Source organism: Falco punctatus (genome assembly GCF_963210335.1).
Source record: "Falco punctatus genome assembly, chromosome: Z".
NCBI lineage: Eukaryota > Metazoa > Chordata > Aves > Falconiformes > Falconidae > Falco > Falco punctatus.
This window is the reverse complement of record NC_137586.1, coordinates 2,546,287-2,567,945: the sequence shown is the minus strand read 5'-3', so window position 1 is coordinate 2,567,945 and position 21,659 is coordinate 2,546,287. Positions and strand designations below refer to the sequence as shown.

At 45.7% G+C, this 21,659-nt stretch overlaps 1 long non-coding RNA gene across 3 annotated transcripts in view; it reads left to right on the top strand.

Moving 5' to 3' along the window:
- Positions 1-18,764, top strand: part of LOC308056366 — a 43,881-nt gene extending 25,117 nt beyond the window's left edge. Inside the window, exons 3-4 of one of the 3 annotated variants that reach the window (XR_013924793.1) lie at positions 12,249-12,364; positions 15,823-15,837. This is a non-coding gene — a long non-coding RNA (uncharacterized lncRNA). Of the gene's footprint in view, positions 1-134; positions 1,405-12,248 lie in introns of those variants that run through there. The other 2 variants (XR_013924792.1, XR_013924794.1) reach the window with 2 other exon arrangements.
- Positions 18,765-21,659: the final 2,895 nt, after the last annotated feature.

The window sequence follows — 21,659 nt, the reverse complement described above, 5'->3', positions numbered from 1 at the left end:
TTTATCGCTCTGTATAAATTTAATCCTGTTTTCTCTGCTAAAGCTACACCTACACGCTGAAGTGCTTCTCATCAAGTATGCCAAAGATATATGTAATAATTATGTCGTCTTCCCATATAATTCTCTTTTTCCAGATGTACTTTCAAGAAGTTAATCTTCATGATGCTGCTAAAACTCGCATGTAATGAAAGCAAATGGATGCCTTCTGAATAGTATTTCCTTAGGGACAAAAAGTCCTGCTACAGTTCAGGGGAGCCAAACAGTTTCCAGCATGAGGCTGTATTGTGGAGTGAACGATAAGGTATGAGAAGGGGATAAAGGCTTTTTGAGCTGTAGAGCATCTGGAGGCTGGTTTTTCTGCGGGAGGTGAAGTGGGCTTGGTGCTCGGAGCTGCACACAAGGGATCCCTGTGTAATTATTTCATTTTCTCCCTGAGTGCTGGAAAAAAAGCAGGAAATATCCAATAGCTATTGTATGGGCATCAGCATCCAATAGAACACTGGGTGAGGAACATTTTCTTAAACTCAGGGCCATCTGCTACAGCCAGGTTAAACCCCTCGGAGTGTGTAGGGTGGGAAGGGGAAGAGAAAATGTTCTCTTCTCAGCAAAGCTTTGAGCGGCCATGAACCTCGGCCAGTGGGTGCAAACAGGTCCAAGCCACATAATTCAGAGGTTTGGCTCACCTGAGTCCAAGTCAGGAGGGGAGGGTTTAGATTTTAGTCTCAGCTTTGAGATGCGTGGGTGAATGAGGCATCTCGGCTTTGGGGAGAGCCAGCTCAGCCCCACCACCCAGAAGCCCATCATGTAGTGAACCATACTGTGGTCCCTCAAACGGTGATGGGTATTGCAAGCGTGTCAACCTCTATGGTGTATCACACGACAGACTCCCTCAGGTCTCCGGGAAAGCAAGCTGTGTGCCAGGGAGCTCCTCATTAACCCAGTGTTATTGTGCATCTGACTCCATTTCCCCTTTTAAGGTGAATTAAGCTTTTGTTTAGAGTGGTGTGGCTGGTGGGATGCTCAGCATCACAGAATACTGTCTGTGGGTAGAAAACAAAAGCAAAATTGAAAATACTTGTGAGCATCAATGAAAAAAAAATAAAATATGCTGTCTCTCATGGTATTGCCAAACTGCCTTGTAGTGGTTTCATCCTCTGGCTGCATTTCTTTCTCGGAAAGGAACTTGCACAATATCAGACTTCAGCATATCACAGGCAGAGAGGAGGTATTTCTGCTGGGGAAAGAAATGCAAAGAACATTTGCAGGGAGGAGCTTTTCCTCCTCTCCGCTGGCTGAAAGAGCTCTGCAAAGGGCTGCTTAGGGCTTTCCCCACCCAGGCATGGGAAATCCACTCCTGTTTTGTAATGGAAAATATCCAAGGGATGCTGAAGCATTTGAAAGATCATAGAATGGTTTGGGTTGGAAGGGACCTTAAAGCCCACCTAGTCCCACCCCCTGCCCCGGGCAGGGCCACCCCCTGCACCTCCCCCAGCCCAGGTGGGTCCCAGCCCCAGCCTGGCCGTGGGCACTGCCGGGGACGGGGCACCCACAGCTGCCCCGGGCAGCCTCTGCCGGCGCCTCCCACCCTCACAGGGAGCAATTCCTTCCCAGTGCCCAGGATAAATGTCCCCTCTTCCAGTGTAAACCCATTCCCCCTTGTCCTATCGCTACAGGCCCTGGTACAAAGCCCCTCTCCAGCTTCCCTGTCGGCTCCTTTAGGTGCTGGAAGGTGCTCAAAGGTCTCCCTGGAGCCTTCTCCAGGCTGAACCACCCCAGCTCTCCCAGCTGGTCCCCACAGCAGAGGAGTTCCAGCCTCTGGTCATCTCCGCGGCCTCCTCTGGTCTTGCTCCAGTAGGTCCATGTGCACAAATCCAAGGTGAACAGGCAAAGGGATGGAAGGGAGAGGATACTTGAGACTTACTCAGAGTTCATGACTCTCTCTTCCAACTCTGTTTTCACATTACCTGAAACAAAATAAGACATTTCAGGACTGAGGTGAAAGCATTCGTGGTGCACCAAGCCCACGGCTCCAGCTGCATGACACTGTATTTTTTTTAGCCATAGACAGCAACACTCAGTTTAGGGTAAAATTCAGCAAAAAGAGAAACCTCCCACTTCTTACTGCAATCAGTAAAAGGGGTTAGGCAGCTTTCCTAGACCACTGACACAGGTAAAATACCTGTAGTATGTGTATATAGCTTCAGTTGGTTCAGCTGGAGCGTGGCCATGGGCGTGAAGCTGGGCTGGTGCTACCACCACATTTGGGAAGAGGGATTTTGGGGTTTGCAGCAGTAATTATCTCTTACGAACCTGGGCTGCCACCACTTTTACCTTGGGGCGGCCGAGCTGAGCACTGCGCCGGCTCACCCTAAATACACCCAACAAATCTGCTTACCTATTTTCCCCCTGAAAATCCGACGTGCCCCATTTAAAGGCAAGGCTTTACCTTGATCCTTCTGCCTGCGATGCTGCAGGAAGGTTATTTGGCGTGCAAAGGAGGTAGAATATCGGGCAGTGGCTGTGTTTGGCTGCGTTGCCCATCGCTGCGGACTCAGCAGGAGCTCGTGGCTTGAGCTCCCCCGTGTGGGATGGGATTTTCCCTTTGGGATAAATCCTGCCGGTGTTTTCCATAAGCAGCCAAATAATCCCGGGGATGTACTGAGTGGGGGTGCAATATCTGTCCTTACCCGCCTGGTGCTGGGGAAAACCCGTGGCTCCCTCACCCACTCCGAGCCTCAGTGCAACAGCAATAATGTCTATCTGCCAGCCTGATGAGGGGCAGGGCCACACGTATTTGATTTATTTAATTAATACAAATGGCAATTCAGCCTATAGCTCCAGCATAGGTACCTATGTATGCATGCAGGAAGGAATATCAAGGTACCACAATTTTATTAAATGCATTTGATAGTGTGATAGCACAGCAAGATGGAGCAAATAATTCACAGTCCATAACTGAGTCAATCGATTCGGCTTAATTTTTTTGCCTCGCAATCCTTCTAACCGACTAATTATAATTACTGCTTTATTTACCTGAAATTTTAAGCACAAAATAACTTTAATGAATAAACTTCACTGTATAGGTATTTTATAGCTCTTTTATGTTATGGGCACTTAAGACATGTTAATTTACCTTAGCATACACCCTTGTTGCCCAGTATCACATCTCATTTCTGAATGGATTTGCCTGGGACTTTGGAGTCAGCTCTCCAGAGCAAGTAGTTCTGGATCCTAATGTGAAAATGTGATTCCCAGCAACTTGCCTCTGATAATTGTCTCCTAAAATTAATTGTCTCCTAAAATTTCCTGTTGTTCTAGATATGCTCAACAACGAATCTAATTCCTAAAAGATACTCAGAGAAAGCAAATAAAAAAAGGGATGAAGACGTGCCTGAAGCAAATTCTATAGGATCTTCTGAGTCTTTGCTGGTGCTTCCCCTTGGTGTAAAGGACCCAAGGTGGCCCCATCTCATGGGTTTCTCTCTGTGGGCCCGTGCCTCTTCCTTATGGTCCCGTTTTGGACTAGGCAGTTATCTGCTGGAATGTGTGGTCCTCAGGTTTGCACTGGGAGATGAGAGCAAAGGGGAATCCCCTGGGACATCCATTGGATGATCTCAAAGCATCCATTGGGAGTCACCTTAAAATGGAGCTGTGTGCTGATGTGCAGCTGGTAGGGCTGATGGGCTGGAGCCGTCCTGCCCTCCCCTGCCTGCTCTCACCCCAAACCTGGGACTTCTTGGAGCAAATATACATCAGTTGTTAATATACAAATATACATCAGTTCCCCAGAATTTACTGGGCCTTTCCAAAATAACTGCTCTCTTTCCTTCTCCTGTGATCGTGGGTTCACCATGCTGTCGGGGACGGCCCAGGAAGATCCTGATGGATTGCCTTGAGCTAGTGCAGCTTTTCAAGGTGTGCTATAATAACTTCAGTAATCAAAGAAAGGCTGCAATGTACACATTCAGCATTCAAAATCAGCATCAAAAATCATGAGTCATATGCCAGAAGAACTTGACATTTCTGCTTAAGTGTTTTTGTGTTTTTTCTGGTTTGGGAGCTTTTGGGTCACATTTTCTGGTTTTCCTTTGAGTCATGAAAGCATAAAAACTTGCACTTGTAGAATTCCCACTTCTTAGGATTTTGTTATGAATCTGCTGTGATCTGGCTCTTTTCTGTAGCTTCGCCTCCTGGCATCTGGGGGTGCTGGAGAATATTAGAAAAATCAGTGAATGAATGGCAACTCAACAAAAGATTGATGGCCATGATGTCCTGGGCACGGTATCCATGTGCTTTGGGTCCACAGGGGAGGGGTATGGCTGGGGATGGCACGGGGATGAGCCTTTTAATGATCTTCTTAAACAAAGTAAATTCCTTCAGCTGTGATGGGTGTAAGAAAGAAGCAATAGGGGAAGGCAGAGGGTTAAAATCACTTAGCTGGTGTGAAATGAGCTGTGAGGAACAGCTCCCAACAGGCCCCCACATAAGTAATTCTTTCTACAGACTTAATCTTCCATCTCAATTTACAATTAAGCACATAATCCTTGCTTTAATATTTCTACCTCTCTTTGCGGCTTCTCTTTGTTCCACCAAAGCAGCGAAAAAAGGGTAAAACTGGAGTAAGAGATTCAGTTGCGTGTGGACCTTGTGGGCCCCTCTTCTCTTTTTGGGAGGAGTTCCACTTCTAGTGTCATGGCAGGGCTTAGGACGGAACTAAAAATAGGTCCAGATCCGGGACTTAGCTCCCTTAGGAAAGTCCAGCTGAATAAATGAGTACCAAGAATTTTTGGTGAGACATCATTTTGGACAACGCTAAGGAAACTGAGGCTTCACTTTACCTGCAGATGTTAGAAATATGGTCCTACGGGGGGTGGGGTGGGGGGTGGGTGGGGGGGGGTTAAATGCCTTTGAAAGGACTGGAACCGAGCAGAGTAGTGCTGGAAACCAGACACTGCTAATCTGTGATCTCAAAATGAGCCAGTCATTTCTGGGTTAGCATCAAGATGCGTCTCCCTGAGACACCATGTAGGATTTACGGGTAGCATCTGTGGTGCGGGAGGTCACGTTGCTGCCGCAGCAGGGATGGCCCTGAAGCTGCGAGGTCATTGTGCCGTTCAAAAGAGCAAAGTGGAGCGAACCAAGAGGCAGAACATCAGCTACGTCAACTGGCCTGCACCTGCATATACATTTGGTATACCCTATATTCCTTCCATACTGCCTGCACCTTCAGACAATAGATTTATGTAACTATTTTACAACCAATACGGACAGAAGTTTAGAGAATTACACATTTTTTTATCGACTGTGAAGTCGTTATACAAATCTATCACCTAAAATATGAGCACTGTGGAAAGAACTTGATACTTCCAAAGCAGCCTTTATAAAAGCTTTATTGGATTTTAATTTGTATCATGGGCTATAAATTGTGCAAGCAGCAGTGCTTGTACCGTGTCCCTGACGTGGCGTACATTGGGCTGCCCTTGAACCAGTGACAGTGACAAAGATGCTCTTTACAATCAAGTAACTAATTCCATGCGAGATCTCCTTCAAACACTTTATTATGGTTGTATTAAGCCATCCACAGCCAATTGCCTTTGCTTTCGGCGTGGAGAGGGTAGACGGGCTCTATTAGGGATGGTTAGATTGCAGATCTCACAAAATATTTTTTGAGGGTTGACACCTTGCCTGCCTGTGGTTAAAAATGTCCTGTCTCTAGAGCTAAGACAGGGCTCCCAACACATGTCTTAGTGCGGTCCTTCAATCCTCTCGCTTTAACTGGCACAGATATATGGCACTGAAAAATTCCTGCATGCTTTGGCTACTTGTTATCTGTTAAATTCATTCCAGCAAAGCGTTTAAGCTAAGGCTTAATTCTGTCCCTCTTTATCAGCATACTTGTGGCCAGACGATTGCTTTTAATATTAACGATAGGCACAAAAAGAGGGATTTTCAATAAGCTCAATTAGAAATCCATCTACATGCCATTTAGGTGTCTAAATGTTTTTTAAATATCTGTCTCAGAGCAGTACTTCAGTGCCACGGGTGGTCAGTGGGGTTTAAGGAAATTGTAAAGGGCTCTGCTCAGTATGCCGATGGATGGTGCATGTGGTTGCTTCATGGAGGCTCTGCCTTTGAGGCCTACGTGCAGACAGATAACTTGTTTTTCCAAAATATTCTCACTGGCTGCCCTGGGCAGGACTCAGTGGAGTCAAATCAGTATATAGGTACTTGCAGGACTAGGTATCTTGAAGACAAGCAAATATATATCTTACAATTTGATGAAACCATTAAACATCCACATGGAGATTTCAGAGTGATCATTTCCAGTAACACTTTGCCACGCTCCATGAATCGCTTGTGCATGCTGCCAGGGATCTGGTGAGGGAATAGCACGCACCAAAAGGCATCTTCCTTTTCATGTGTATGATCCAGCTTTTCCCATCGTCACTGGTGCTGGACTCCCATAGATAATGTCATTTAGGGACCAAGAACTGTTGCCCTGCAGCAGACATGGTACAGCAAATCCATTTGCCCTGGGTTGGGTTTTTTTGCTTTGTTGGGTTTTTTTTGGTTGTTTTCTTTTTTTTTTTTTTTTTGTGTGGGTGTTTTTTTGTTTGTTTGTTTGTTTGTTTTTCCCTAAAACTGCTCTCAGGACAAAAAAACTTCAGAATTGAAAGTGTAAATGTACCCCTGTTGGAAAAAATACAGTAATATGCCCATGGGAAATGTCTTGCTGATTCCAGTTATTTAGTAGTTGAAGCCTTAAATGTAGGTGAAACCTTAATGTAGGTGAAAACGAGTAAATCTTTATACACAGAACAAGAAATAGCTGTAGGGTTTCTTCAGACAACTCAGCTGTAGAGCTCACTCAGGTCTGAGTAGATCCAGGAGTAGGTGTCCCTTGAGTGGCATCACTTGGGGGATCGTGAAGGCGACAGGTTTTGAAAATAGGGGATGGTCATGGCCTCCTGAAACCAATAAATAAAACACCATGAGAATATCTGATCCAGACAGATGACCATCGAACGGCAAAAGCCCCACCACCACCCAGCCACCTCTGCCTTGGGGACTGTGGTGGAGGAAGGTGAAGTGACACTTCTCTGGGATTTGTTTCCTGGGTGGAGAAGTCGCCATGGGCTAATTACAGTCATTAGAAATAAAGGAAAGCTTCAGAGGGAATGTGCTGTGCCCGGGAACGTTGTTTGATGGCTCATATCTGGTGCGCTGTAGTTGGCTTTGTGCATCCCCCAGCACCAGTCGCTGCGAACGCAAGAACTGTGATAGAACAAAAAGAATTGGAGCCACATTTGTAATTTTGATCTTTCTAAGACTTTTCTTTAATAAGACTCTTTATAGTTACGAGAATGGATTTTTGTAACCACCTAAACTCAGGCTGAAAGAGCCGTGAGATACAAACTTGTAGCAATTTCGGTTTGCCCTGTGATTAATGATTTTAGATGGTTTATTTTGCAAGAGGCGGTTTGATTTTGGAACTTCTCCAGCCACTTCTGGTCCTGATATGGATCCTAGCACACGGTGCTGCAAGGGATACACCCCATGCTTCAAAGGCCCTGATTTCCCCAAGCAGAGGAAAGTGATAAATGACTTTCCCTGGGAAGAAAACGTAAAGAAAAAGAGCAAATAAATCCTGGATGTTCCTTAAAAGGAATATACAGGATGCCCAGTTGTGCCTCTGGAATCATGGAAGGGCACAGTATTGTCTACTTGTGAAGCAAAAGCAGGAATGAAAAAGAAAATGTTGCCATCCAAAACATGAAAAGGAATTGGAAATTGCACCCATTTTAATGAGAAGATATTACTTGTAGAGATGGATAAGGAAAGTTTTCATCAGTGGGAAAAAATCCTGCACTGGGATAGCGAAAGATAATAAGAATTTTCTATCAAGTGTCCTGGGAATATATCCTGGGCTCGGCAAAGGTGACCAGGGGATTGTTAATATGATGATGACCGTGAGGACCTTCCAGTAATTGCCTTTGTGCTGCATTTTGAAAGAACCAGGGTGATTTCTTGAATCGTGTGAGGATGTCAGGGAAATTTCCACCTTGTTAGCAGTCACAGAGGATACTAAACACCAGTGAGCGGGGATGAACGTGTCTAAATCGACACAGCTGGGCTATTTGACCTGGGCAGGAGAGCTGGTCTGGTGGCCAGCTGTATGACCGTCCCAGGAGGAGACGGGGAGCGGTGGGTGAAGGCAGGGTAGGCAGGAAGCTGCGGGTGAGCATTGGTTGGGCTGCCTGACAATTTCTGGGGGAAAGAATGGAAAAAGGTGACATCAGATGTGATAGATAAAGAATTAAAGCACAGGAGTGTAATTAATGCCAGTCAAAATGGTTTTATGGAAAATAGATCTTGTCAAAGAAGCGTGATTTCATTCTTTGATGAGATAACACATTTGGTTGATAAAAGTGACTGTGTTGAGGTAATAGACTTCTCTAAAGTGGTTAGTGCAGCGCGGGCTGACACTCTGATTAACATTTATCGTGGCAAGCTATCAATAACGAGCACATTAAATAGATGGAGGGCTGGCTAACTGACGGGTCTCCAAGAGGGGCTGTCAGGAGGAAATCAGCAGCAAATGGTGATATTTCCAGTGAGATTCCTCCACCAAAATCAGTGCTGCAGGCACCTGTGCGTGGCATAAGGGCTGGCACGATGGTTTTTGACTGCATCCCCATCACTGCCCCACAAACACCAGTTTCCGTAGATTTATATTATTCATGTAATGTAATTACCAAGTGACTGGAAGGAGGGAGAGCATCCCAATTTTACCGGCTTCTTCAACACCTGAAAGATGACTGGCCAGGGGATTTTATTCAGGTTTTGCGTTTCAGGTGCAAAAATGAGAGCAGAGCTCGGAAGGGATATTTAATTGGTAACTTTTTTTAAGCACCTACTTCTTGGCATCCTTCATGGGCGATGTTCTGTAACTCTGCCGAAGACTGAACTGATGAAAGAAACTGGAGCAAGAGTATATCAAGGACAAAGCCAGAATCCAGATTTTAATGAAGCAAACATAACCTTTTACTGAGGCAAGCTCACCCTGCGTTTGTCACAAACCTGATTAAAGCCTGTAGAGCTATTCAGTGCCATGTTTAATTATATCCGAGCCTGCCAGCCCCCTCGGAGTTAGAGGATTTTCAGGATTTCTAATAAAACTTCCCACTCCTTCTTAGATTTTTGTAGGCTTGTAAGTTATTTATAATGAAATACCTTCAGGCTGAAGCTTGCTGATGCAAAACACTAAGACAGTTGGTGTCCACCTGGGAGTGAATCATTTTGGGGGGTGTCTGAACAACACCCCCCAGCTCTTTCTGTTTTCCTTGATCTTTTTAGTGTGGAAGACACATGGGATAATTTTCTTTTTTGTAAAACTTTTCCAACCACCTTTCTGCTACCTGACCCTGAAATGCAGAGAACATCAGAGAAGTCGAGAGGTTCACACCTGGGAAGCCACACCGAGGGCAAAAGCTCTTTTTGGTGTGAGAAACAGGGTTGGGGTATAAATGCTTCGTGTCTTTTCAGGTGTCAACATTTGTAAAAAATCAGGGACACCGCCCCTGCTCCCAGCCAGGGAACCTTTTCAAGCCTTTCCCTGGCTTGCGCTTGGGCTGTGGCAGAGGAGAGGGGCAGGCCGGAGAAGGCACAGATTTTAGGAGGAGGCAGGAGGAATCGTAACAAGACTATTTAAAAAATTGCTTATATGGCTTTTCACACTTCTGAGCCAAAGTTGAAGGATCGGGATCTTAATTCCACCCTCTTCAAGTTTATTGGATTAACATCAAGACAGCAGCCACTTTTTAATTAAAAAGGCCTTGTGCATTTTTGCTTTAGCATTATTTATTTGTTAAATGAGTTTGCTGTGATTAACACGCGCACGGGGAGAGGGGCAAAGCACTCTCTTTACTCTTGGATCCGATAAATCTTCTGCAAAAATACATTGATTGCCTCTGTCGCCAAATTGCAGACCCTGGTTATTGCAGTGAGAATGGGTGTAATTGTGCACGTTAAGCATTGTCTCCTTGCTCGCTCAGCAGAATTGGCCACAATATAGCTGCTCCAGGTCCTTCCTCTCTTAACACACGGGTTGTATTATGGATGTGTGGAGTTATAAGCATTTTGCCTCCGAATCCCTGCAAAAGTTATCAGAGCAAACCATTAAAAATAGAGAAGTTTGGTTTTTCTCTTGTTGCTGTGCTCCATTCACAATAGCACGCAGTAATGATGATGATGATACTAGTAATATTAATAATAATAGTAATAATTATTTGAGGGAAAGAGGTAAATTTTTCCTACCTAGTGAGGTGCTGAAAGCATCAAATGCCCCGTTCCTGTGCCAGGACCAAGACGCGGGAGGCTGCAACTGGGAAGAGACAAATCTTGTCCCAAATTTTTCAGAAGAGGAGGAATTTCTCTCACATAAGTACAGAAGGCTGTAAAAGAGTTGGTGAGAATTTGAAGAGATGTTAAGGGTAATTTGTTAATGCAAGGAAGCAGGGAAATAAATCCTAGAAGTTCTGCTAAGGGCTGAGCAGCGCTCCAATACCTGCTTTTATCCAAAACACTTTGCTTTGTGCTGTAGGATTTTTCATTCACCAATAGATTCAGAGGGGGAAAAAAAGAAGCAGCCTTTAGCATATTTTTTTTACAGCTGTAAGCACAGAAGTGAAAAGGATCAAAAGAAATAATTTATCATCTCCCTGCATGCTTACAAAAATACATGCACTTTCAAGTCGCAGAGACTTTTCCCAAGTTTCCCTGCATCACAGACTATTTATAAAGGCTCAGTGCTACTTACTTTCTGTGGAGGTTTGAATTTTTCACTTCAACAGCAGCTTCTATCTGTGGATCTCCAAAAGCTTATGTAAACAGCAATGGGGAACGGTTCCCACTGCTGCTGCAGAGTATTAGCTCCATTTCAGATACCATGAGACAGGCACAGGAATAGGATGTATCTTACTCCAAGTCATGTCTGGATACTACTATAAATAGCCTTATGTGATGCTGTTTGCTGGCTAGGATGTGATGAGGGTCTAAAAATACCTGCTCTGGACTGATTTTGCATCCTGGAAATTTGCTGGTGGGAACTAGGACTTGGGGCAATTGGCTGCCGAGGGGCTTCTGCAGGGTGCATCTCACGGGCATTTGTTCAATGGATTGCTGGAAAAAGCCATTCCAGCATATTTCTGCAATTGCAGAGAAGTCAGACATGGCAAAACGCATGGCATGAACTGCTTGTAAGTCTCCAGTGTGGTGGGTACCGCCGTCTGGCACTGAGCATCCCTGCTCCGTGGGCCAGGCAGACGGTGGGGTGAGAGCGAGCCTCCTAATTATCTTCACATGATATAATTAAATGGTGCTAAATGCATCTGTGACAGTAGTTTCCGGGTGGTGGTCATGTTCTGTTGCACAGGAGAATCAATTAGACTTAGTTAGAGAGAACTAAGAGAGCAATTCTCCATCTCTTGCAGTGTTGGGCGTGTTGAAGTCCAAGGGCTTTATACAGAGTGTGGCGCAAACTATATTCAGCCTACCTTGGGACAGGAGGGACAAGCTTCAGGGAGACAGGCTGCAGAAATATGCAGTCTTTAGATATTAGAATCATGGAATCATAGAGTTATTTAGGCTGGAAAAGTTTGAGTCCAACCATTAACTCAGCACTGCCAAGCCCACCATTAACCCATGGCCCTGAGCACCACATCTACATGTCTTTTAAATCCCTCCAGGGCTGGGGACTCCACCACCCCCGGCAAAACCCGACACTGGATTAAATGGCTAGGTAGCAATTTTGTGGCAGTTTGCTTCTAATTTTGCCGTCTAAGATGAGAGGTTAACACCTAAACCTTAGGTCTGAAAATCCCAGCTATAAACTGGACAAGTGTTACAGCAGCGTGCAAGGCACAGGCGATGGGTACGGCGAGGCCGCCGACAGCCAAAAGGAGGTTTGAACCTGTGATGTCCTTCAGGCAGCTGTTGGCTAAGAGCCTTTATTTGAGCGCATTGTGGAGGAAAGGCAGAGAGTAAAGCCCACGTCGTCTTGTGAAGCTTTGTACACATGCCTGCACAATCCATCATCACGCAGAATTAAATCTGGTAAAGACATCATCTTTTTTACATGGAAAAGGAAAATTGCTTTGTGGAGTTTCCCATTGAAGTTCTCTCTTTGGATGCTCCCACCCACAGCAAATCTGGTTCTGAAAGACCAACCTCAAGGCTTTTTTTTTCAGGTTTCAGCAGAAAAGAGGAGCACTGAGGAATCACATGTTCCTGGATCGAGCATTGTTCAGCCGATATGCTTCCTATTTTGGAATTTTTAAAATTTGAAGCCTTGGAAACTCCTAAGGTGATGCTATGAAAGTTTCCATTGTCTTTCCAAAGCCATGTTGTACCTAAAAAAAAGATCACGCAAAATATGAGTTTCCTCAGCAGTAACTGTAAGTGCCAGAGTTTTTGTTCCCTTTAACAGCACCTTATTATGCACAATATTGGGGAAACCAAAGAAAACCCAGTGAATCCCATTGAGAAATGAGTAGCCCAGGCTGGAGCGTTGTCCTCTGATGTTGGGATTCTCCATCCATCTCTTGGGTGCTCAAGCCCAGGCAAGGTGCCTTTGGGAGATGGCCCTTCTCTGCACCGACCCCACTGTTTCTCCAAGTCCCTGCAGTAGGGGCCAGCCTCTTGGCTCTGGTTCCTGATGTCCTCAACAGGTATTCCATGAAATATCTTCTCTGATGGTGAGGTGAGTGGGAGGCAGGAGCTTGCTGAGCTACTGCAGGAGTTGAAGAAGGATGAAGACCAGCTCTGAAACCCATAGGAAAGGAAGAAGCCTTTCCTGGTGGGACCCTGCAGGGATAGTTACACCCTAGTGTGGAGCTGATACAACACACAGCCCTTTGCGTTCCAGAATTACGAGCCTTTTCTCTCTTTTCAAAGCAGTACAAGTGCTAGTGGCCAGCAACGGGCTGGAATGACCACCCTGAGCAGCCTGAAGTCCCATGCAGCCTGACATGACTCCGATGCTCCCAGCAGGGACAAATCAGTCCAAAATAACACAAATAACTGTGTTTATAACTGCAAGGACTCTTTGCATTTACTGGAGGCTTGGTGGGGGTTGATATGCAGCTGTATTCTGACCCTCCGTGCTCTTCCTGAGGCAGCTGGTGGTCCCAGGCCACCTTGAGCAGGCAGCAGCAGGTCCCCGCTCAGCTCCCGGGCACCGCCACCAGGGCTGGGATTCATCACCCAACCTGCCATGTAATCAGACTCCTTGGCAAGTGCTCTCAAATGATAATTACTGTGATTTGCATAAATATAGGTGAGCTCATTGGCAGCAGCTGCTCCCTGAGCCGTGCACGTGCGTCTGTGCTGAATGGCAGTTTTGAGGGAAGGACGGGGGGCAGCGGGGGTGAAGGAGGAAGCCGAGGTGTTGCGTGGCATCACCCTTTGCTCGTCTGGGGGGGTGCCATGGCCCCTGCCCCTCCAAGATACCCCTTAGGGGCTGAATGGCTGAGCAATGGACAAGGACATCCCCAGCCTTTGCGCTCCCCTCCTCTAACATACTTAGGCAGATTTGGGGTTTCTTCAGCTCTCCCCTCCCTTGGAGTTACTCACCTGCAGCCTGACGTGCTGTGCAATGCAGCCAGCTGATGAAACTTGTAGTGGCAGGATGGGAATTTAATAAACCGGCAGCATTTTGTTGCCTACTCAAGCTGTACCAGGCTCTTAAACCCACACCTTCATTCAGTTTTAACCCGTTTGAATGTGCTCTTGGTTTAAGTCCCTGGCTGGGGTGTTGCTCAGGGGTGATGCTGAGATGCTCAAGCAGAGAGAGCAAAGATTTTTTTTTGCGCTCTTGCTGTAACCGGGAGATTTTTCTTTTGCTGTACAGAAATCTGTTATTGGCCGTCAGTGACAGCAGAACCAAAGGTTATAGATGCGTGCAATTCTTTGTTTTATTTGATTTGGAAAAGGAGAAGAAGGTGGTTAAAAAAAAAAAAAAAGGTGTTTTAGGTTTTTAAATGAAAAGAAAAGGAGCCCACAATTCATCGAGCTCTGACAGAGCACTCCATCATTTGCTCCTCTTCCAGGAACAAAAGTGAATTTGCAAAAAAATAAAGACAATGGGAGGTACAAACTTTCCAAAGGGAAACATTTCTCTATTGTTTTAACAAATGTGAAGAATGAGTGCAAACACACAGAGACATCCCTGGTGTGCTTCCTCTGAGCCATAGCTTTTTCCTCTCCACCTTCCCAAATTAATGCGGGGGCACAGGCATGTGTGTTCCCTCTCCTCCCCATCCTCCACCCCACCAGCTGTTGGTACCTAACAGTCACTTCTCCTTTCAAAATAATTACTGTCTGTAGTGGTTTTGGAGAGGGCTGAGGTTATGCTTCCCATTATAATGAAGGAGGGAAAGGCAGGCAGTGGTGAAATCCTTTCCTGGTGGCCCAAATAATTTTTTTGTATTCTAAAATGAGACTACTGCCTATTCACCCTTGAGCAGGTACGTTTTGAGTGTTTTCTTACTGCACAAATACCCTGAGTATAGTAGGAAAGTAGCAAGAAAGTTTCCATAGGTTGGCCTTTTTTTAAAAAAAAAAAAACACCCTGAGAATAATGATTTTTACTTTGACCCAATTTCTTCTTGCTCTTTCTTCTGCACCAAGCAGCAGCTGGATGGCAGCAGGTTGTATGTAGCACCTATGTATCAGCCCCTTACCAAAACAAAAAACCTAGGGGAGAAATGAGTTGCTATTAAAGTCTTGGATGGAGGTGGCGCTCCAAGTATTTTTTTGCGTTCAGCAAAGTTATGCCAGTAGCAAAGCCCAAGGCTTGGCAGTGGGACGAGGCTGTAACGCAGCGTGTAAACCATCGTGCTGATGGATTAAAACTGATGATGGGTGATCGGATGCGCAGTGTTGGGAAGTGCATCTCAACTATCATCACAAGTATCTGGCTGCTCTCGAGTGAGCTCGGCCTGATTGCCGTCCGTGCTGGGCATGTGCTTGTTGGAAAAACCCCCAACTTCTGCACCCACCCCGGGGTGATGCTCAGGCTGATACCCCAAAGCTGCTGCTAAACTCAGCTAATTCTTGCTTTTCTAAGACAGGCTCCCTTTAGATCAGGTTTGCCACTACATGGATCTGGTTTTCAAGAAAAACTTTCTATTTTCCCCTGTGGATGAGAAATTAATGAGTGTGAGAAGTTCTGGCATGGCAGAAGGTGAAGGCTCTCAGGGTTTTGCTCTGTTTTCCTTTGAGCTGCTGGGTTCTCTCCAAGCCCACGTCGGGAAGCGGAGGTTGGGCTGTGGGAAAAACATGGCTAAGGCACCCTGGAGGATTTGTGCTGGAGGCCCTGATAAGCAAAAAGCACAGAATATTGTTCAGCTCAACTTGCTGGGGGAGTTTGAGCTTAAAACTGCTCTGCAAGCTGTGTGCTGGGCATGCTATGGGGCATCAGGAACAAAAATCCTCAGGAGAGGCACAGCAAGGCTTGGTCCCTCTCCAGGCTATAGACACACAAATATTTTGAAAGAAATCAGAAAACACTATGGATTTTTCATAGCCTGTAACTAGGATATCTATTCATTTCCTGAGAAACATCCCAACTTACAGGGCAATATAATACCCATTAATAGCTGCACGCTCGCTGAGCTGCCAGCATCTTTCTGTTGCCCTCCCTCCCAGCCCTCCTCAGGGCTGCAGGCTGGCAGCCAGGTGGACAAACTCCACGGCATAAAACATTTACAAATTATTCACGAACGCCAGATAACAAAGTACCTATTTTTTTTAATGCTTTAGGGTATTCTCAGAGTCAGGAAAAAAATGCTAATTTCCATAAACAAAAGAGGTCCTGCAGCAGCTCCACACCATATTGCTGAAAAGCAAAGAAAGCAGAGGTAACTGCAGCCCAGGACCCCACTGTGCGTTTCACAACTTATGTTTTCATACCTAATAGCCATAGCAGTTGTCATATTTTATTTTTTCTGATAGCACAAGGTCCCCATTAACTTCAGGACCCACAGGTAGTTAAGTTACCCTTGCACAGAAGGCACTGACGTGTTGTAGTTTGATCCACGTTCATTTAAATGGATTTAAAAAAAGGCATTTGAGTAAAGACTACCATTAAATTCAGCAAGGTAGGCTGGGTGCTGGCCTGAGCCCACCCAAACCGCCCAGCTCCACAGCGAGGGAGGGGAAGAAGCACTGGGGAGGTGAAGGAGGGATCTGGCAGCCAAATTGCACAACATTTGCCCGAGCAAATGGCCAAAAGTATATGTAATGGGCCAAATTCCCACGGATGTCTTCCTAGAAACCCATCAGCAGATGCTGTGGCTTTGCATGAGCATTAATTTGGAGGTGGATAAACCTGGCTGATATAAAATAAACCTCTACTGCCAGCCGGGGCAAGCCTGGATCCCAGTGTGGAGCTCGGGGATTTACAGAAAGGGGTTGTCTCATCCCATTTTTCCCCAAATGGAAGAACCCCTCACAAATTCAGGATTACCAGAAATGCAAATACGTACTTTCACAAGCCGTAATGGATTAAAAATGTGTATGGAAGTTTTATGAAGGAAAAATCACGGTAATCATCATAAAAATCTACCTTACAGACACACTTAATGGAAAAGTGTTATATGCACAGGGAATGTTTACTTACTCTTTCAGTTAAAACTGCTGGTGTGGTGCAGAAATATTTAATGGAAATGTATATTATACACAGAATTCATTTCCCATTCCACTTAAATAACTCCTTCCGTAGAGCAGCAATCGTTAATGGCAACATGCTGGAAGGTTGTTTATTAGGAAAGGTAATATTTTCATGTTTTCCCCCGAAATGCGATGTGACAACCGTCATTTAATAGACTTTTTCCTGCGGGGATCTTTGTAGGGCTGGTAGGAGCCGCATCCTCAGACGGTTGTATCGGTGCCCACCTGGAAGGACGGCGTTCACCCTGGGACTTGTGGGGCAGCGGTGCCAAACTGCAGGGATACAAAAATGAGTGGAAATCTGATTTTTGCGAGAATGAAACAGTGCTTTCCTTTTGTTGCTCTTCCATTTGCCCCAGTGCGGCACCGAATTGCAGCTTTGGTGGTGGCGGGAGGGGTGTGGGAAGCACAAAGGGCAAAAAGCCCCTGGTCTGACGGGGAGCTGCTGTGATGGAGACCAGCCAGGAGGAAAGCTTTAAAATTTGGCAGTGGCTTGACTTGTATTTCACAGCCACAAGCCTCCTGACAAGGTAAAGCTTCTCTCAATGCCCGCTCCGAAGACAATTCCCATTTCCCCAGCAAACGGAAGGAAAACAAACCCGTTTGGAGTTAACATGAGTGTCTGTGACAAATCCCAGCACTGCGGTTCTAATTGATTTAACTTGGGGTTGGGGACTGAATTGCTTGAAAGGAACTGGAAAAGCTGTTTTGTTGATGGTTTGGATATTTCCACACCCCCCCCCCCCCCCCTCCATAACCACTAGCTTAAATACACAGCACATATTACAGCCTGGGCGAGTGCTTGGTAGAGTGATTTAGACCTCGCTCGGTAAAATAAAGAAGGTAAATGAAAAGTAATCATACTTAACAACAAAAACATGTATTACACTGTTAATACTCTTCGGACAGGGTGCCATTTTTTAGAGGTGAGAAAGACGTTAATAAGTGTAATACAAATATGCGATCATTGCTTTTTAGCAGATAATTGAGTGCAACAGTGCTTTCCTGTCTAATTTTCACGGAGCTCCATTTGTCTTTTCTCCGGCTCCTGAGTGTTTTTCAGGCTGCGGGTCATGTTATTTCCATCAGTCTCAGCGTAACCCAAACCCTTGTTTACCATATGGACAGGTGTCTGCTTTCCTATAAGACACTGTGGGTTTGGGGGTGCAGCTTGTCCCCTGACCCTCCTTGCCCAGCAGCCCCCAGACACTGGGCAGGAGAAGCCATTTTTTCCAGTCTAAAAGCTAGTGGGAAAGGAGTCCGGTCACGTTGCTGCATCAATAACCTCACGTGTCCCTTGAGTTCCAGCATCTGGATCTCCATGAACCTCTCCACTTGTGCTTTGGAGTTAGAGATGTATGGGTGAAAGGGTCAGCAGGTGTCCTTACCAGCTCCGAAGTAGAGAGCAGAGGAAGAACTCAAAATGCAAAATTAAAAAAGTAAAAAAAACCCTCTTAATATGCTTTTTAATTTTTTTTTTTTTTTTATATTGGAATTCTCATGGCAAAAAGCCTCTGAGCAATATCTGCTCCGGGGCTGGAGAACACCAGCTGTTTTGGAGAACTGGTGTTTAATAAGGGTGACCCGCTATGGTACTTTGGAACTGGGCTTTGCTACCATTCGTTGCTTCTAACGAGCTGATCCTGCCCTGGGGGAATGAGGGCAGGACCAAACTCAGCACACATGGGCTTCATTAAGTCAGTTTACTTATTAAGAGTAGGGAGTGAGCTGGGGTTTTTCTGGGCTCTGGCTGTGATGGTTTTTTTTTTGTTGGTTCCCTTCCCCCCCCACCCCCACCCCCCCTCAGGTTGGTGAGGAGCTGGTTGTGCTTGCAAGGTACGAGCAAAGAGCTTTGCAGAGGCTGCAGTTGCTCTGCGTGTTCCTCCTGCTTCTTATCTTATATTCTCACAGCAGGAGAAGGATTAACAACCTGAGCCTGCCTGCGTGAGTCTATATTAATGTCTGTATTTCAGGCAGAGAACAACTGGTCTCACTGGCTTTACTGGGGTTGCTCCTGACTTAGGTGGGTGCAAGTGGGTTTATAACAGATGCTTATTGACTCCCCCCCCCCCCGTAATGCAGTATCTTCAGGCTTGAATTTTTTTTATATGCTGCTTTTGTACTCTGGTGTTTTCTCTGAGCTCTGTGGGTTTGCTTTTGTGGTGGATGAGAGTGTGAGGGGGGAGTCAGGCCATGGTCCTGGTTACTGAGGCATCACAGGCTGGAAACTCAGTGGCCCAGGCAAAAAAAAAAAAATAAATCTATCTGCTCATCCTTCTTGTAAAGATGATTGGTAATGAAAGCAGTGATATACAATCTAATATCATTTTTACATGACCTGTCCAAAAAAAAGACCCTGCACCTGGGGAAACTGCTGGTCCTCACCAGTTGTCACCTGGTGTAGCTCTGTGTAGGAGCTGAGAATCTGGCCCCCGTAAGTTAGCATAAGCAATTTTCCAGTATCTTCCAACTTACTTTTTCATAGTGCATGGGAAGTTTATCTTTTTTCCTGATAAGCACAGAACTGCAGAATATCTCTGAAAGTTTTCCATCCTTGAGTGGAAGTACGGAAAAGATAAATAGCTGCTGAGTAATTGTTTGGCAGAACATAATTGCAGGGAGCACTTGGAGGAAAATTGCTGCAGAAAACAGCAGGGCTGGGGTGGGGAGGGACGGGACAGTGATGGTCTGGAAGCCTATTTCAGCTCAGCTCCAACCCTTTCCAGGAGAAAGGCTGAAGAAGGTGACCATAGACGTGGTGGACAACTGCAGCAGCGAGTGATCTGTGTGGGAATACTACTACTCGGGGTTTACGGTGAGGTGGGGTTGTAGCAGGCATTGTCAGCCACCCAAAAGTGTTGGGGTCTGCTGACTGCCTCGGTGGAGAAGGCAACCTCAGGATCCTGAGCATAAAACCAAGTCAAGCCTGGGGCAGCGTGGAAGTCATGTGTGGCTAGTAAGAGGGATTGGGCATGTCCACATGTGAAAAGGAACCCGGTGTGGTCGGTGAGGTGGGGTACGTGGTAGGGGAATAGTCACTGCAGTGACTGCAACTTGTTCTTAGGGGCTGGATAGGGAGTGAGGATGACTTGAGACGTATCTGCTATAGTGTTATAGGCTGGTTCAAAATTAGGCATGTCAAAAAGCTTTTTTGAGCAGAAAAAATTATTGGTGCTAGTAACCCCAGGGTAAATAATACAGATCTGTGGATCAGCTGTGGGGCAAAGTGACTGGGTGAACTCGCTCAGTCTCTGTCCAAAATATTGTAATTTAATCTGAGTTTTTTCATGCCACTTAAACGTGGGAACACTTGCTGGACCTCTCAGGCCCCCAGTTACAAAGCTTTCTTAGAAAACATGAAATATGATGCTTTCCTAATGCGGAACCTGTGTACTGAACTCTGGTTAATTGAATATTGACCTCATTTCAATGGACAAAGAGATGCTGACTGGTTGGAAATCTATCAGCTCAACTGGTCAGGTTGTATCAATGGTTCCTTTGTGCAGGAAAGAAAATGGCATTGACCACTGATGCATAGCTTTGGGACTCTTAAAGGTTGAGTTACTCAAAGCTTTACATCATGGTGGATGTAAATGAATGGAAATTAAATGAGAAGTACTGGGGGGGTGGGTGGGGTGGGTGGAAGGAAATGAACTGTGGAAGAGCATCCAACTGAGTGCTCCCAAAACCTTGAGCTTGATGGCACACCTATGGAAAGGTTGTTATGGAAGTGTGTAAAAGAGGGGAAGGTGGGATGAATGGCAATGAATGGGGGAATAGGTCCGCATCTCTGATGTCTAAGAGAAGGTTAAAGGCATTGATGAAAGATGTGGCCAGTAGATTAAGACCTCCATGAAATGAATGACTGGACTCTGGGGGGGGGGTGTCTAAGCCTATGGCTCTGTACAGTATAGCACAAGTGGGGATTGAGAAGCGATGGGAGTGTTATGGATACTCCTGGTCTGTGTCTGGATTGTAATGGAAAGCACGGGAAATGGTGAGAGGGGGTTCAGATCAAGTCATACATTTGTGTAGCAAAGGTTATTTTACACAGTCTAGATAACACATCAAATCTGTCGTTTTTTTTTTTTTTTTAAAATGAACCCTTTTGCTGGAGGGCACAAATAGATCACCAGTTGTGCCCTGGTTAGGGGGAGCTTCTCCCACATGCAGGTGTTTGATATGGGTTCACTTGGCTGGTCTTGCTCAGTTAGAGAGACAACTGTTACTGGAGAGACATCAGCTTAACAAACTAACCTCCACTTCACCATTTTCTCCTGTTTACATCTTGTTATCTCAGCAGTTGAGCTCCTCTGAATGGCTTCCAAAATAACACAAAATCCAAAGCCGCTTGCTCAGCTTGTTGGAACTGCATCTGAAGTGCACAGACCACAATAACATGCATGAAACATCCGAGAAGTTTCTGTAGTTCAGGTTCTTTTACTGGAAGAAACGGTCAAATTTCTAGTGAGTAAAACACTTGTAAACAAACTCCCCCGACTTCTGTCAACTTTTTATCCCTGAGCAAGTGCTTAGAGCAAGGCTGAAAGCCCCTTGCCCCAGGGGAAGGGCTGGAGGGAGCTCTTAATGGCAGCATTAACCCAACCTTATCTACAGCGGCTTCAACGTGCTGCCCTGACACGAGATACAAGAGAGTGAAATGTCAATACCTGTCAGCGTAACGTGCGAGTGGTTTCTGACATAAGTAAGGAGAGGGATGGTTGTTCTTTAACTGGTGTTCCGTTGCATGAAAGACCTCTGCTCGGTGCTTGATAGCTCCTTGCAGCCATCTTCCATCGTCCCCTATTGGGATCTTGCTGGCTTTTCTACATGCTTGTGTAGCTCGGCTCTTCTGGGTAAGTTGGATATGCTGGAATAGGACTCTGGAGTGCTGCCCAGAAGAGCTGATCCTGAAGGAAATGTGCAGT